Source organism: Sinohyriopsis cumingii, chromosome 6, assembly GCF_028554795.1.
Source record: "Sinohyriopsis cumingii isolate HCF-2022 chromosome 6, ASM2855479v2, whole genome shotgun sequence".
Taxonomy (NCBI): domain Eukaryota; kingdom Metazoa; phylum Mollusca; class Bivalvia; order Unionida; family Unionidae; genus Sinohyriopsis; species Sinohyriopsis cumingii.
The window spans coordinates 93,098,893-93,116,011 of NC_142966.1; positions in this window are offsets into that span (position 1 = coordinate 93,098,893).

Below are 17,119 nucleotides of genomic sequence, written 5' to 3' on the forward strand. Positions count from 1 at the left end.
TCTTAGCCAGCATTTACTACGATCCCTCGCATCCTGCAGGTTACGCAGGAGTTCAAAAACTGTATCGTGCTGCCAAAACTCGACTGAAAAGTCTCCGTTTACCTCAAGTGCAACGATGGTTACAAGAACAAGCTACCTACACTTTACACAAACCCATTCGACGCAAGTTTGCCAGAAGTCGCACCCGAGTGGAAGGCATCGATCATCAATGGCAAGCCGATTTAGCCGATGTCTCTCATTTGGCCAGCTACAATCGTGGCTACAAATATTTGTTTTGTGTCATCGACGTCTTTTCCAAATTTGCCTGGGTCGTGCCCTTGACTTCCAAATCGAGCAGCGAGTTAGTGCGAGCCCTGCAACGGGTGTTGAAACAAAGCGGTCGTCACCCTCTACGATGGCAAACGGACAAAGGTACCGAATTTCTGAACCAAGCTTTCCAAAAAGAATGAAAGAAACGTGACATTCATTTTTTTACCACCGAGAATCCCGAAACCAAAGCCAGCATCGTGGAACGTTTTCAACGCACATTGAAAGAACGCATGTGGAAATATTTTACGTATCACCACACTCTGAAGTACATCGACATCTTACCGCACCTGGTGCAAGCGTACAACCAATCTTACCATCGAAGCATCGGACGTGCCCCGCAAGACGTGACTCCCGAGAACGAAGTGTTGGTGTTTGAGTGCCTGTTTGGTACGTCCCCGACGAGGGCTGTCCCCAAGAAAAGTGGAGAGTTGACCGTAGGAGATTGGGTGCGCATTGGCAAAACCAAACGCACTTTCGACAAAGGTTACTTACCTAACTGGACGACCGAACTGTTTCGCGTCACTGGACGAGTGCATGGCCGTCATCCTGCCGTCTATAAATTGGAAGACATGAACGGAGAAGTGCTCAAAGGAACGTTTTATTTGCCCGATTTACAACGTGTCACCAAAAAAGAAGACGACGTGTACGACATCGAAAGCATTCTCGAACGCAGAACCCGTAAAGTGGGCAAACGACGTGTCAAAGAAGTCAAAGTACGTTGGAAAGGATATCCACCCAGTTTTGATTCTTGGATCGACGCTTCGCAAGTCATCGACTATAAAAAGAAGTGACCATCGTGCCCTTTCACACAGCAGACGCAGCTACGTCGACCACTCCTTCTTCACCTAGTTCTTCTGTGCAAGATTTACAAAAACAACCCTTGTGGGTGTGGTGTGGAGAACGTGTGCCTAAAACGCAAATCGTCTTTTTCTGCCAAATCTTCGTGGTGTATTGTGTCATCGGGGCAGCCATCGCCAATTTGAGTTTGCAACAAGGAGACAAACAATTGTGGACCATTTTATTGAGCAGTTGCATCGGTTACCTGCTTCCTAATCCCTCCTTGAAATTCTCTTCCAACGGGAACCACGGGAACCTTGTGTCCAGTGCCAGTGTCAGTCACCACTCCAACCACAATCAGAATCCCATTTTAGACGGAGACACGCCTCTGACGTCCAGTAACCCCTCAGAGAGCCACAGAACTCTGAAATTATGAGTCACCAAAACCAATTTTACTTAACCTTACCCAGTGACAGTTCCATGGAGGTGTTTCCCCACAACACGTTGTGCTGTTACACGGCCAAATTACCTCAGGCCATCCCTTTAGATCACGAAGCCCATTGGGAAGTGGCTTTAGTGGAAATGATTCACCCGACCCAAGTCCTCAATGTCCTTCCCAATCAAAATTTTTTTCATGTGGAAGTTCATGACGAGCAATTGCAACAGGAGTTGAATAAGAAAGTCATATATGACAATAAAACCTATAATGAGAAAACTCAAAAGTGGACCTACCACTTGTTCATTCCCCCAGGTTATTATTTTAGTGGTCAACATTTGGTCAACACCATAGCTGCCAAGTTTAATGGCGTGTTTGGGAAAGCTTTGGAGAATGTCGACAAAAGTGTCACCATGGAGTACCACATAGTAGCTCGTCGCTTCTCGATGAAATTTGAGCGGAGTAAAATCATGTCCATTTTATTTTGTCCTGAATTGTTTGACATGTTGGGCGGAGACATGAACATGAGAATGACCATACTCAAGAACAACGAATTACCCATCGTTTACGACAACGAGTCTTTTAGCAAGTTATTTCGTACCCCAGTAGAACTGAACCAAGGACTGAATTTGATGTTCGTGTATTCCGATGTGGTGGAATACAACGTGGTGGGACACACCTCCGTACCGTTACTGCGTGTCATTCCTTTCAAAGTGGATTCTGCCGCGAACGCTGACGAGGAAGGTGGAAACACTTACCATGTCCACCGCGAATTTGTCCATCCTCACTATTTGCCAGTCAGCAAGTCGTATTTGGACACGGTCAACATTACTATAAAAGGAGATTTGGGACAAAATATTTCATTCACCTAAGGAAAAGTCACGGTGAAACTCCATTTTCGAAAACGGTTCTCTCACGACTCGTAAGTCATGTATCCAGTGTACCGAGGGGTTGCTCGACAGCGAGGACACGGTTTAGGAGACATGTTAAAATCGGCCTTTCGTTCGGTGGCTCCGGTATTGAAACCGATGGTGACACGCGGATTGCACGCCTTGAAAGATGCGGCACTGACACAAGGCAAAGAATTTCTCCAAAATGTCATCATCGACAAACAAAACCCTAAAGAAGCCTTCATGAGGGCAGGCAAAAATGTCTTGCTACAAACGGGCAAAGACATTTTAGGCCGACGAGACACACCTATAAATGCCCTGCACGCTATTGAGTCAGGCATTCAGCAAGGACAAGGCAGAAAGAGACGAAGACGAAGAAAACACCCTTTCACCAGACTTCAAGCGAGAAAGGCCAAGAAAAGAAGAACCGTTCGAGACTTAGACGTTTTCGATTATTGAGAAAGAACAGAACAAAATGATGCACCGAGAGTCTTGCGCTTGTTCCAAGACGGAACTGGATCTGTTTGCCATGCCCCCCACCATGATGACCATGTAAGAATCCCAATGGGTGGAATTTCACCCCGTCTCCTCTTTGACGGATTCCGCTCCCATCGAGTTAGAAATCAAAGGACAACCCGAAGATTACATCGATCTAAATAGCAGTTACCTGTACTTGAAAGTCAAAGTAAGCAAAACGGACAACAGCAATCCCGGAGCCAATGATAGGGTAGCTCCTGTTAACAATTTCATGCATTCCTTGTTCAGTGAAGTGGACTTGTACTTGAATAACAAACTGGTCAGCAGCAGCATGGATACTTACCCGTATCGTGCCTACCTGGAAAATCTCTTGACGTACGGAAAAGAAGCCAAGAATACTCATCTGGATGCTTGCGTAGTATGGAAACCTGACACGGCAGGCACGTTTAACGACACAGCCCTGACAGAAGATGACAATCCTCACAATGTGGGGTTTAACACACGTAAAACTAAAATTCTGCAAGGGCGAAGTTTAGAACTGATGGATCGTTTGCATTTGGACATGTGGTTACAAGAAAAGTATTTGCTGAACGGCGTGGATATCCGCCTGAGACTGAATCGTAGCACTGCCGCTTTCCATTTGATGGCCCATGCCAACGAATACAAAACTGTTATCCAAGAAGCCCGACTTTACGTGCGTCGTGTGGAAGTGTTACCTAAAGTGGGAAACGACGTCAGTCAGACGTTGAGCAGAACGACCGCCAAGTATCCCATACGACGCGTGGAAGTCAAAACGTTCACCATTCCTGTTGGACAGCGATCCATGATCGAAGATCATCTGTTCCAAGGACAGTTACCCAAGCGTTTGATCGTTGGTATCGTCAGGAATTCATCTTTCAATGGACTTCACAACGAAAATCCTTTTGAGTTTCGACACTCTAGCGTGTCCAAGATCGAAGTCAGTCGCGACGGCAAGACCTTGTGTACCCGACCCTTTGAGCCTAACTTTGCCCAGAACAATTACTTGAGATCGTAGTTGTCCCTGTACGAAGCCACGGAACAGTTAGGGACCAACACCAGTCACGGGATTACGTACGACGATTATGCAGGAGGCTATGCTTTGTGGGCTTTCGATTTCACTCCAGACCAAGGCAGCGACGAGGGACATTTCCACCCTATAAAATCAGGCCAGATTCGTGTGGAAATTCAGTTTGCAAACCGAGACCCTGCTGATCCAACGTTGAACGTCATCCTGTATGCAGAATTTGACAATACGATAGAAATCAACAGTTTAAAAGAAGTCATTCTAGACTATTAGAAGCCATGGAAGACTGTTATCCCTCTTTACCTAGTGGAGAAACTTTGGACATGGAATGTAAGGAGACTGTAGAAAAAGAAGAAGAAGTGATCATGATGAAGTCAAGATGGCCAGAACAAGAAGCCCATTTAGTCTCCTGTTTTGCCAAACACTTGGTGGAAAAAATGACGGAATTAATCAAGAAAAATTGCTATGGATGTCAAAACGATCATCCCAGTCAAATTCAACACGATAAATGCCTGATGTTGAGTCAAGAAGAAAAATTGGACGAGTATCTGGACGAAGCATGGAGTCTCATCTGGAACAAAGACGTGTTGCACCAGTGGTATAAAGACTTGCGTGAACATTCTTGTCCACCATTAACCACACAAGAGATCCATCGTATCGAAGCTGTCCTGAATCAGAGTGAGGAAACAGAACGAATAACCGTTTATTCGTCAGACATTTTCAAGCAAAAAGTCAGGATAGAATTGACGACTTATTATTACCTGTGAAGAAGAAGAAGAAGAAGAAAAACCCACACAAATCAATGGATACCTGGGAACTTTATTACCTTTTGAACCACAGTTCGTATACGGCTTCTTGGAATCCTGTCGTCTGTGCTAAAGATGAACTCCCTCATCGCAAACCTAAAGACCATCAAGCTTACGTGATCAACACGGACGACAGTCATCTCCCAGGAACCCACTGGGTAGCCGTCTACTTTCCTCAAGAAGGATGTGTGGAATATTTCGATTCGTACGGATTGCCCCCTTTGGAAGACGATATCATCGACTTTATGAGAAGAAATGCTCAAACCACCCGATTCAATAACGTGAAATTACAAGGCACAGATTCCTTGGTGTGTGGACAGTACTGTGTGTATTTTCTGCATCATCGCAGCCTGGGCTATTCCTTAGAACATTTAGTGACTCATTTTGATCCTCGTTCTTCTGCTAGAAACGATGTGAAAGTAGATCGATGGTTTTGTGACCATTATGCTTATCTTTTGTCTCAAGCTAGGAAACGTAGTGTCCATCAATGGCCTAATGATTTCCAACAGTGGAAATCACAATTTCATTCACAACGTTGTCAGCCCTGTTTAAAGTAGACTGTCAATTGAAAAAATTGTTTGATGTTATCATGTTGGATTATTGTTAAAAATGTTAGAGTTGTTGTTTAGTGTTAAGTGATTTTTGAATAAAAAATGTTGTGTTTTGAAAAAAATGCCTTTGTCTTTTGTTTAGCTATAAGAATGTTGGATTGATGCTCTTTGACTTCTTACTATCCCTCTCATGACACTCACTGAACGTTGCGACTCGAAAACCGTGTGGGGGATGTTTTCCTTCACGTCCGCGCTTTGACTTTAAGAACCGGGTTGTTTCCAGTCTAACCATCCATTGTCGACTCATCCTCCTACGAACATGTGCTCCAAACTAGCTAAGCTCAACGAAGCCTACGTGAATTTGCATAGGGTCAGACACAGTCTGATACCGAAGCCAGAAGAAATAGAGAATGTGAGAATGTTAAAAATCACTGAAGACCTGATAGAAGAGCTCTTCAGAGAAGAAATGAACAGGGAAAAAGAAGAATGGACAGAGAAGTACAGACTTCAGAGACAGCAGCAACAGCAGCAGCAACAGCAGCAGCAGCAGCAGCAGCAACCTGAAGCTGACAGAGGCTTTGTCGATTGTCGTATCGACACCAAAGAGTTCTTCTTCTCTTTCCGAAGAAGCAGACCTATCGCCAGAAAGTCTATCCTCAGAGGACATCGCATTCTTAGAAACTAAAAAAGATTGCCATAGCAAAAAAAAAAACAGCCCTTTTCAGGGCTACCCCAATACTCTAGAAAAGAAATAACTATTAATTTGCCAATGTGTGTAGGTAGAGTAGTGTGAATATAAACACTAAATCTTTTTTAAAAAAAGTGAGGGTATGTGTTTGTGTGTTTGTGTTTGTAAGTGGTTAAGTAAGTTGGTATGGATAGTAGATTAAAATGATGTCTTTTTTTGGTGTTTGAGGTGTATATTTGGGGGTTAGATTGGATTGCTTTGCGTATGTGGATAGTCCCTTGAAGTGATTTATAAAAAAATTTAAAATAGTGATGGGTAGCATAAAAAAGTGAGTGTTTCTTTTAGGTCCGCGCGTTGTTGTTTGGTCATGATCTAGGTAAGATCAATTTTATGTTATTAGGGGGATGTTTTCCATCACGTCCGCGCTTTCAGTATAAATTGAAACTCGTTCGGCAGTCCAGCTACCCTTGTTGATTGATCAACACCACCAGAAGAATGAACACCAGAATTGTGAAACTGTTAGAACTCCAGATGCACCTGGAATATGCCAGGCGCATAGTAAATGAACTATCAGCGGAGGCTATCGTAGAAGAAGCAAGAATAAAGAAAGAAGAGGAGGAGAGAAGAGAGAGGGAAGAAGAGGAAAAGAAAATAGGAGAGAGGATGTCGTACAATATTCCCGAGACAGATGATTGGGGTGCTGAAGCGAATCATCCTCCCTCTGCGCTCCCCAGAAGAAAGGTGAAAGAAGACTGGGGAAGAAGATGCGTGTGTGGCGCAAGGCCAGGAAGGTGCAACCATTAGATAGGTGCATCTGGAGTTCAAAAAAAACAACAGCCCTTTTCAGGGCTACCCAATACTCTAGAAAAGAAATAACTATTAATTTGCCAATGTGTGTAGGTAGAGTAGTGTGAATATAAACACTAACTCTTTTTTTAATTGTGTGAGTGTATGTGTTAGTAAAGGCTAGCGTACGTTTGTGTGAATAGTAGATTATAGGTTTCTTAGCGTATGTGAAGAGTATGGTTTGGGTTATATTATATGAAATGAGAAAGTAGGGGGATGTTTTCCTTCACGTCCGCGCGTTGTTTTAGGTCATGATCTAGGTAAGATCAATTTTATGTTTTAGGGGGATGTTTTCCATCACGTCCGCGCTTTCACTATAAGAACCCACAGTATTCGTCGTTCAAACCATTCTGCAAAAAATAAAAAAGAAGATGGCTTCGAACCACCTTAACAAAATGGAAAAATTGCAAAACGTCCTGGACAATTTAGGAATGTTTGAGCAAATGTTGGTTAACCTAAACGAGGATCACTACTCTTATAGTCCCCATCGAGTGAAGATGGAGATAAACAATTTACGAAAAATGAAGGTAATCATCAGTGATCTGCTGAAAGAAATAAAGGAGGAGAAGGAGGATGAAGAGGAAAGGATAAGGATGAGAGCATGGAATGAAAAAATTGAAAAAGAAGAAGAAAATGAGAAGAGGAAGAAAGAAGAGGAGGAGGAAGAGAAGAAAGAAGAGGAGGAGAAAAAAAAGAAGAAAAAGAGTGTAGGTGAGAAAATAAGAAGTTGGTGGAGGAAAAGAAGAAATTAGAAGCAGAAGAAGAAGAAGAAAACCCAAAGGCCCTTTTCAGGGCCAGCCATATTTCTCGAAAACAGATAGCCTTTCAATTGCCTATCCCTTTTTTTAAAAAAAATTTTAAAAAAAAAAAGAAAAAAAATCCCATGTTAAATTCCCCTTGTACGTATATTAACCCACGATTTATTCCCATGTTAAATTTCCATTGAGGCTAATCTGACACACGATTTTTTCTCCATGTTAAATTTCCATTGAGGCTAATCTGACCCACGATTTTTCTCCATGTTAAATTTCCATTGAGGCTAATCTGACCCAAGGGGGGTCTGTAATGCTAATTCCCATTGAGGCTAATCTCGCCCCCTTCACTACTCACGGTACACAACTATTAAACTGTAAGTGCAAACTTAGTGGAAATTTTATTAAAAAATCTTGGAGAAATCAAATAATTTGAGTATCACCAACTGTCTCTCAGTAAACCAAACTTAAAGTACAATTGGTAACATTTTAAAACTCAATGAAAATGCAAAACCAACGTATGACTAAGCACTTTATGAGTGAATTTAGATATATGAGAAATGTGGAGATATTATTTGAATTCTTACACATTAATGTTCAAGACGATTCGAGCACGAATTATGTTCTTTCAGCATAAAAGTCGTATTCTAGTTTTATTGAATCGTTCCATTTTCGAAGAACAAATTATCCATAGCTTAACGAAAAGTGCGAAACGGACCATACTCAGATTTGTATATATCTGTATAACATTTAACATATGCAGATAAAACACCCATGATCCCTGAATGATTTATATTCATTGTTAATTTGTCAATAGAAGTATTCCAGATGATTGCAAATAACTTACAATTATTCCTTTATTGAATCGTCAAATTTGTAACTTCCCACAAAATATAACCATAGAACAAATATTTCGAAAATACTTATAATTCTGTCTTATTATAAAAAGAATAAAACAAAAGGAGTACATGTGATTAATTTCCATTGATTAGACATTAGCGCTGTAATAATATAAGAATAAAAACAATTAATAATCCCCGTCTTCTCAAGGAATTAATCTGTGTGCCCCCCTCCCGCTTAAGGGAGAGAATACGGCGAAGTATATGGAGCGAGGAAAAAAAAGCAAAGTGAACTTGCACTGAATAACCTGGCACTGCGTAACGGTTAGGTGTAAACGATCAATGGGATTTTGATAAAGATTTCACAATACCAGTGATACAAAGACGCAATAGCCTGTCAAGATGTGTACGGTACATTTATTTGTAAAGAGGAATACATATTTGCATAGTCTTGCTATATGGTAGCTACATCCCTGTCTTTAACCCCAACTCTCTCTCTCTCTCTCTCTCTCTCTCTGTAAAAGGACACCAGCGAAAATCCGTTTAAAATAAAAAAGAAAGAAACAAAAGGGGCGTATTTTCCCCTGTAACATTCAATGTTGTCTCTGGATCCATGAATGATGTAACAATTATATGCTCATTTTTCTTATTCTACCTAACATGAAGCGAGGGAAAGAGGAAAGTTAGAAATTGATGATAGAAGTGTGTGTGTGTGTGTGTGCGCGCGCGCGAGCGCGTGTATTTGGTGTAAATCGATGAAATTCATGAGATTATACACCAACGAACCGAGGACACACATCAAACCAAGGATGTCCTCTGTTGTAAAAATGGTAAAATCTTGCTTCTCTCAACTATTTTAGCCTAGAATAACGTAAAATCATGATGTGCATGAAGGTCTCGACTTTGGAGTGTATCTTTCTTCCAAAGCTGGCGATACAAACGACCGAAACTATGTGCTCGATTGCCCGGTAGAAAACTTGTAGAGAGATCTCCGCTATCAAATTAGATGTTGCAAAACCGCATTATCTCCCTTTAGATAAAAGCATCAGGTACCAACACAGCTAAATTATTAGAAATTTAACTGTCCTTGGTATTTTTTTATTAATATGTTATGCATGTGAGACAATAGTGTTGGGAGGCTCACGATACATTCATACCATTCACGTCCAATACAGGCAAATAAATCTACGACATGTACGAAAGAAGTACATCAAAATGCAATTGGAAATACGCATGAAGTCACTGTAGAGTTTTACCGGAAGTACTGATGATCCGACCCATCTGTAAAGTTAAAAAGTCATGTTTGCGGCAAGATTCTACACTCGTAAAGATATTGAAAAGACATATTTTATATGCAAAATATATGTTATGATTATTAAATGAGCTATACCCGCCCCTATTTCATCATTTGCCTACTTAGTATTCAAACAGGAGAAAACACATGTAAATCAAGTGAAAAATCACGTTAGGATGAGATCGAATTATCACTAACCGAATCTGGAACTTACGTGCACTTAACTTCAGTAAATATATAGAAAGATAAATACATTATACAGAGGTCAAAATTTATCAGCAAATGATCAGTCCCGAAATGAAACATTTAATTACAGCAATATGTGTTTCATTATCGCGTTTTTAAGACCTGCGACTAAACGTGCAAGTAATCTTAAACTGTTGAATACATTCAATGTTATTTTAAATGTATATACTTGATTCAGTTGGTGATTTGATGACTTTGCTTAACATATGAATTATATTTATATCGATAGTTCTGTTGTAAACGAAGTCTTAATAAAATAACACACAAAATGTAAAAAACAAGGCATCAATATATATTACTTTCCCAAATTTAAAGAGGTTTTTAACAATTACCAAAACGCTGAGGATGTTCTACTGGACCAACTTGTATTTATAACTTAACAGAACATTTATTTAGAGCTGCATTAGTCTGTTATATTCTTACTCATTTAGTCTTTTTTCAGTATGTTTTATGCAGAAGGCGGCGCGGGGAAAAAAACTGTTTAAAACTTCCAATCAGCGATACAAAACACGTTTACGAGGTAATTTGAATTAGCAAACGTATGAACTAAATGATTTGGAACATGAACCAAGAGAGTGTTGTACCCTTAAAGTATTTTCTTGTTCAATCACTGCTCCAAAACAATAAAACAGGATAAATTGTTTGTAAAAAGGTAGTAGAAAATTATACCCATCCACTAACTCTATACATACAAGTACTCTCATAGAACTCTGTTCTCCACTTCTGCAATTACTGAACTTTAAAGCTATTTAGGAGGTTTCAATTCACTTAAGATAGATAATTTGTTGTTGTTGTTGTTGTCGATGATTTAGTCTATCAGTATTCTTTGTATTGAGATTGAGGTAAAACACTATGGAGATTACAACAGAAATAATGTTGTATGCATGATTTATTCAAGCAAAGTGACTTGAAAACTACAAAGTCTTCGTGAAATCCACAACGTGGATAACACAAACATTCGTTCTTATTTTCAACATTACATCTACAAATGCCAGAGAGAGAGAGAGAGAGAGAGAGAGAGAGAGAGATTCCTACGCGTATTATGCAAGGAAGATATTGCTCTATTTCGTCAAAAAGCGAATAGTCATTGCCGATAAAGCTAGTTTCCTGCCATAAATGCTATGGCTTGGCGCTCAGCATTAAGAGGTTAGTGTTAGGACTGGTCGGCCTGGTGTCAGGATAATGTGACTGGGTGGGACATCATGCTACACGTCTGCGGCATGATGCCCCAGTGCTAGACATCACTATAAACTGCCACATTGCAGACATCGTAGCGATATGACTGAAAAATTGTTAAAGCTACGTTAAAAATCCAAATCACATCACATCACATCACATAAATGCTATAATCAAGCCAAATAGTATTGTTACAAGCAAGGGGTTTTGCTTGACCGAGCGATGTCAAACACTGGTGCGATTCCGCTAGAAGTCATACGTTTACCCCAAATTTCCGAAGATTTCTATACAACTTCAGTTGTAAATAAGAAAGCCCGATTTCTCCATTCTATACATAAAATTTACGCTAATTAATGCAAGACCACGGATCTCAAAACTTGCTAAATGTCTATTAACAGCACATCTGCATGGTTTCTCTTCATCAACGTTCCGTACCGTCAGCAGTTCACGATGTAGAAACTATACAACTATCCTCTAACAGAAGGAAATATTTTTACTACGCCACCTTATACCAGTCATTTCATTGTTTCAAGGCACATTTCGCTAATACAACTGCGTCACATTTGCCACCATGACGACATAAACGGTATCTGCAGAGTCCCTACTTATTTATTCCTTTGTGTAATTTACCGATTTCCTACTGTAAATACTGCCATTTTAGTCACACCACCAGTGTACAACATGCTAATTGCAGAGTCACTCATTCGGTTTTGATCTGAATTCCCTACTAGTAAACCATGGCATCATGGAAACTCACTAACACTTCACTCCATGACGTTTGCTCCTACTAATTGGCTATTTATTTCTGGCTACGGAATATTTTCATTGCACCGAGTTCCAATAATCAAACAAGTAATCACACAAATCTAAGAATTCCTTAAAACGGAGAGCTATAACCAAATGTGCATATTCCAAATTTATTACAATTTGATCTCCAAAGCGGTAGATTAGTATCTAAAGTCTAATTGCAGGACAATCAGTCAGTCTAATTGCAGGGCAACCAGTCAATCAACAAATTCATCAATCAATCAATAACAACAAGATATATATTCAATAATAATGTAATTGCCCTAAAGAACTGTTGTATACGAAACCCTTATGGAGGCTACAGTAACTTAATACTAGTATGTGATTTAGATTTGATTTTAATGTAACTTTAACAATCTTTCAGTCTGTACTGTGGCACTTTATAGTGATGTCGAGCTTTGGGACATTACGTCGCAGACATATAGCATGATGTTCCATGCAGTCACATTATTTTGACACCAGGCCGACAAGTCATAACACTAACCTCTTAATGCTGAGCGCCTACTGAGGCAGCTGTTAGTACCATTTTCATGTCTTTGTTATGTGTCGGCCTAGGCTCGAACCTGCAACCCCTATCATCCGAGGCGGACGCTCTAACCACTAGGCCACCTGAGCGGTCGTATTGACATTTAAGAATGGACTAGATATGCAAACATGTCCTTTTGGTCATAATGTGCCAATGTCCACGGTCTCCGTGATTTTGCCAAATAGTGTGTGTGCATTATACAGAATATTTGTGCAAACGTGTATGTCCTAGCTTGCAATGCTGAATTTAATTTTCTGTTACGTATCTTGATTTAATTATATGTGATTTAATATATATTTATTTAAATTTAGTTGTTTGTCAGTTTTAATTTTTTTTTCATTACATGATATTGTAAAATAAATTTATTTTCTAGGGATGATACTTTTTTTTCAGAAAAGAGTTAGACCATGACTGTTTGTTTTATAAACACTACGTGTTGATCTAAATTATGAGCTTGATTCAAAATGTGTAGCAACCATGTAAACAAGTTCTCCATTTCTATTTAAATGATTGGTTTTCGTCAGAGTCACACTGGGTGTACGTGACCTTTAACAAGTACTTAATTTCTACGAGCGTCCAGAACATGATCACGTGACCTTTGTTTATGTTTTAGAAGACCATATAACCTCTGTTTTGGAGAATTATTCTCAGTACAAGCTGGGATCTTAAAATGGAAGTTGTATGTTGTGCTGTTTGGAATTATTTCAAATTATTTAAATTCAAAAGGATTAATTCTTTTTTCCTGGAAAATGCATGTAATCATGTAAGATTCTTAATCAAAGACTGTTCTTGTAAGAAATTTAATTTGATTTCCAAAACCGGAGTGATAATTATTGTTTCTACAAGGAACTGTAGAGTTCAGTACTACAAATTACAGCATACGTCATCGTCTTCCATCTTGGATTCTACGTCGTTACTCGAACTTGAAATCATTCGAAAATTTTGTTATTAGGACTTCAAACAATTTTTTCTTGGATTATTATTGGAATAATTTTCGATTTGATTCTATAAAACCGTAAGTTCATATTTTTTTTATTTTTTCATAAATGTTCCAGATCAAATAAATTACTGTATGTTTTTCAAAGCTTGTTGTTTTCACTCTTTCTTATTTTACTGTTTCTTCGAGCCTAAACACGTGACATAATATTTACTTAGAATTGATAATACAAGTCCTCCCTTGATACATCACCATTTGCTATTTATTTACTGCCTCAAACAGTATTTCTTTTCGCTCTAAAATCGCCAGAACAAATGTCCTCGGTACGCGTTTCCATACGCAAGACCTCGATATCCAACAGATACAATAATGTGTGTGTGTGTGCGTGTGTAATTTTTTTTTATTTTAACAAATGTTTAACAATTTCTCAGTCATATTTCAAAATTGCCTGCTGTGTGGCAGTTTATAGTAATGTCTAGCACTGGTACATCATGCCTCAGACATATTGCATGATGTCCCACCCAGTCACGTTATCCTGACACCAGCTGAGGCAGCTGTTAGTACCATTTTAGTAGTCTTTGGTATGACTCGACCGGGAATCGAAACCGCGACCTTCCGCATCCGGGGCTGATGCTCTAACCATTAGGGCACCGGATCGGTCATTTTAGAAGCAATTGTATGTTGGTAGCATTATTAATTAAATCATAATAATGACTTAGATGAATTGCAAATACATTCCGATGTTTGAATTACCTGTTGCTGGTTCATAATTTCGCTTAATTTATATTTCTAACTCGTTTAAATGTGCTAGCCGGTATGTGAAAGCCAGCGCATTTATTGTTCAAGTGTTTCTAGTGCTCTACTTTCTTCATTGAAACCATTTTTCTTGTTTAAATCCTAAGTGTGTCTTACATTTACTTAATCAATATGAAGAAAATAGAAGTTGAAACACAAAAGCAACTTATCAATTTGTAAAGGAGAATGCGATTATTCATAAAAAGGTTAAGAGCTACATTTTGTAGCGGATGCGCTAGACAAGGCTGTGTAGAGTTTATTCAATACACAGTTGCTTGTAGTCAGTCTTAAATGCGTTGGAAATGTAATTATGTGTATTATATATATATATATATATATATATATATATATATATATATATATATATATATATAGATACAGCGTACATACTATATATATATATATATATATATATATATATATATATATATATATATATATATAGTATGTACGCTGTATCTTTGCAAGCCTCGTTTCCTTTTAATGAAAAATGTATTCATCTCATGGTGTATCAATGATATAGCGTACATATTATACATGTGTGTGTGCGTGTGTGTGTGATTTGGATTTTTAACGTAGCTTTAACAATTGTTCAATCATATCGCTACGATTTCTGCAGTGCGACAGTTTATTTTGATGTCAATCACTGGGGCATTATGCGGCAGACATATAGCATGATATCCCACCCAGTCACAGTATCCTGACACCAGACCGACCAGCCCTAACACTAATCTTCTAATGGTGAGTGCCAAGCGAGGCAGCTGTTAGTACCATTTTTGTAAGTCTTTGGTATGACTCAGCCGGAGATCGAACCCACGACCTCTCGCATCCTAAATATTATACATATATGCTCTGATCCTCTATATATATGTGTGTGTGTGTGTGTGTGTGTGTGTGTGCACCTATATATAGACATTTAGCATCATGACCCAATGGCTGTCATTTAGGATCCTCATAATCTTTGAAGTTAGTAATTTGCTCTTATTCTCAAATGAAAGTCGTACATGTCTGCTTTGCATGGCATGTCTTTAGACTCATTATGGTGTTATGCAAGTGTCTTGTTCAATGTCTCCAGAAACGAATGTTGAATGCTGCACTCGCAAAAACTTTATCTCGAGAACTACAAATTATATCATGAATGAAACTGTCATCCATAATACGTTGATAATCAATTCTGAGTGCGATTAATCGTTTGCAAACAGAGCTTAGTGCGACTAATCGTTTGCAAACAGAGCTTAGTGCGATTAATCGTTTGCAAGCAGATCATAGCTTCAACAGATGCTTGAGGATAATGTATACTTATGAAAATAAACAAACAGACTTCGAATAAAATAAACTGATGAATTTCCTTTGGGAGCTTTACACTCGTTTTTGTTGGTGGTCTCGTCGAATTCTTAAGCTAAAGAATGCAAAAGTAGGAGCACGTGCCTAATTTCGATAGATGAAGCTGTTTTAGTTTCAGCAGTTATTATTTATGAGCCCCACCTCTTCAGCTAAGTACGTTACTGTGATCTGAATTAACTATACTCCCCTTACACAGGAGAATTGTTTTGTTTTTTTGCATAAGGGTGCAATTATTTTTATCACTTAGAATTGTGTTCTCATTTGACTTGTAAAAGTCAGTGAAGTAAGTATTGAACTGAATTATATACATAAGTATGAAATACAGAAACTTGTTTGAAAAATTACTTTTATATTTTTGTTTGATTCCTATATATTTTACATGTGGAAAGTATATCCTTACATTTTCACGTGTGAAAAAAAAAGATTTTACATCATGTCATGCGACGCTGGATTGTGTGTGCCCACAAAAATTGTACCTGCAGAAAGTGTGTGTGTGTGTGTGTGTGTGTGTGCGTGCGTGTGTATGTATGTGTGTGTGATTTGGAATTTTAACGTAGCTTTAACATTTATTTTAGTCATCTCGCTACGATGTATGCAGTGTAACAGTTCATAGTGCTGACTAGCACTGGGGCATCATGCCGCATACACGTAGCATGATGTCCCACCCAGTCACATTATCCTAATACCAGGCCGACCAGTCCTAACACTAATCTCTTAATGCTGAGCGCCATGCGAGACAGCTGCTAGTACCATTTTATGGGCATGACTCGGCCGAGGATTGGACCAATGACTTCCCGCATCCGAGGCGGACGCTCTAACCACTAGGCCACTGGAGCGGTCTACCTCCAGAAAGAAAACCCGAGTACTTTGTGAGCTAGAATAAATAAATAGACACTGCCTTACATTACAGACATGGAAATTAATCTCTGAAAAAGAAATTTGCGAAGACGCCGTTTGCATCTATCTGATGTTATTCACATTAATTCCTTGATGACAAAGATAAACAAGCTGCAACGTACTGATGGATTGGACGGACTCGCATTGTTATCAAATAGGGTCAAATAGTTTACAAAATGACAAAAATGTCATTTACTGTGATATATTAGGTCAAGGCAATATTATCGCTTTCTTAGGTTACGTATTTGTATATGATCAGCGTTTTAAATTTACGGAACGGAAGTGGGGTTAGCATGTTGTGCCGGATAATGAGTAAACTTCTAAACTTTGATTATAGATTAAGTTTGGCACATAGTAAAATAAAATTGTATTTTCTTACGTTAATACCGGATATATTTCAGCTTGTGGTACAAAACAAAAGATATATTTAAACTCGTTATCCTTTGTTTATTTCCCTACACTGTTCCATACAAGCAATATGTTGATGTTCGGATGTCATATATGCTGTTTGATTGATTGATTAAATGAATGTATGAATGAATGAATAAAAAGTCTATCTAAAAAGTATATTGAATTTACAGGATTTTTAGACGGCAAATAGTACTGCTATTGAAATTTCCAAGTTTTGCTCTTTTAGTTGCTTTTTTTCCATTTGGAGCTCGGTCGAAGTCTTTAAAACAA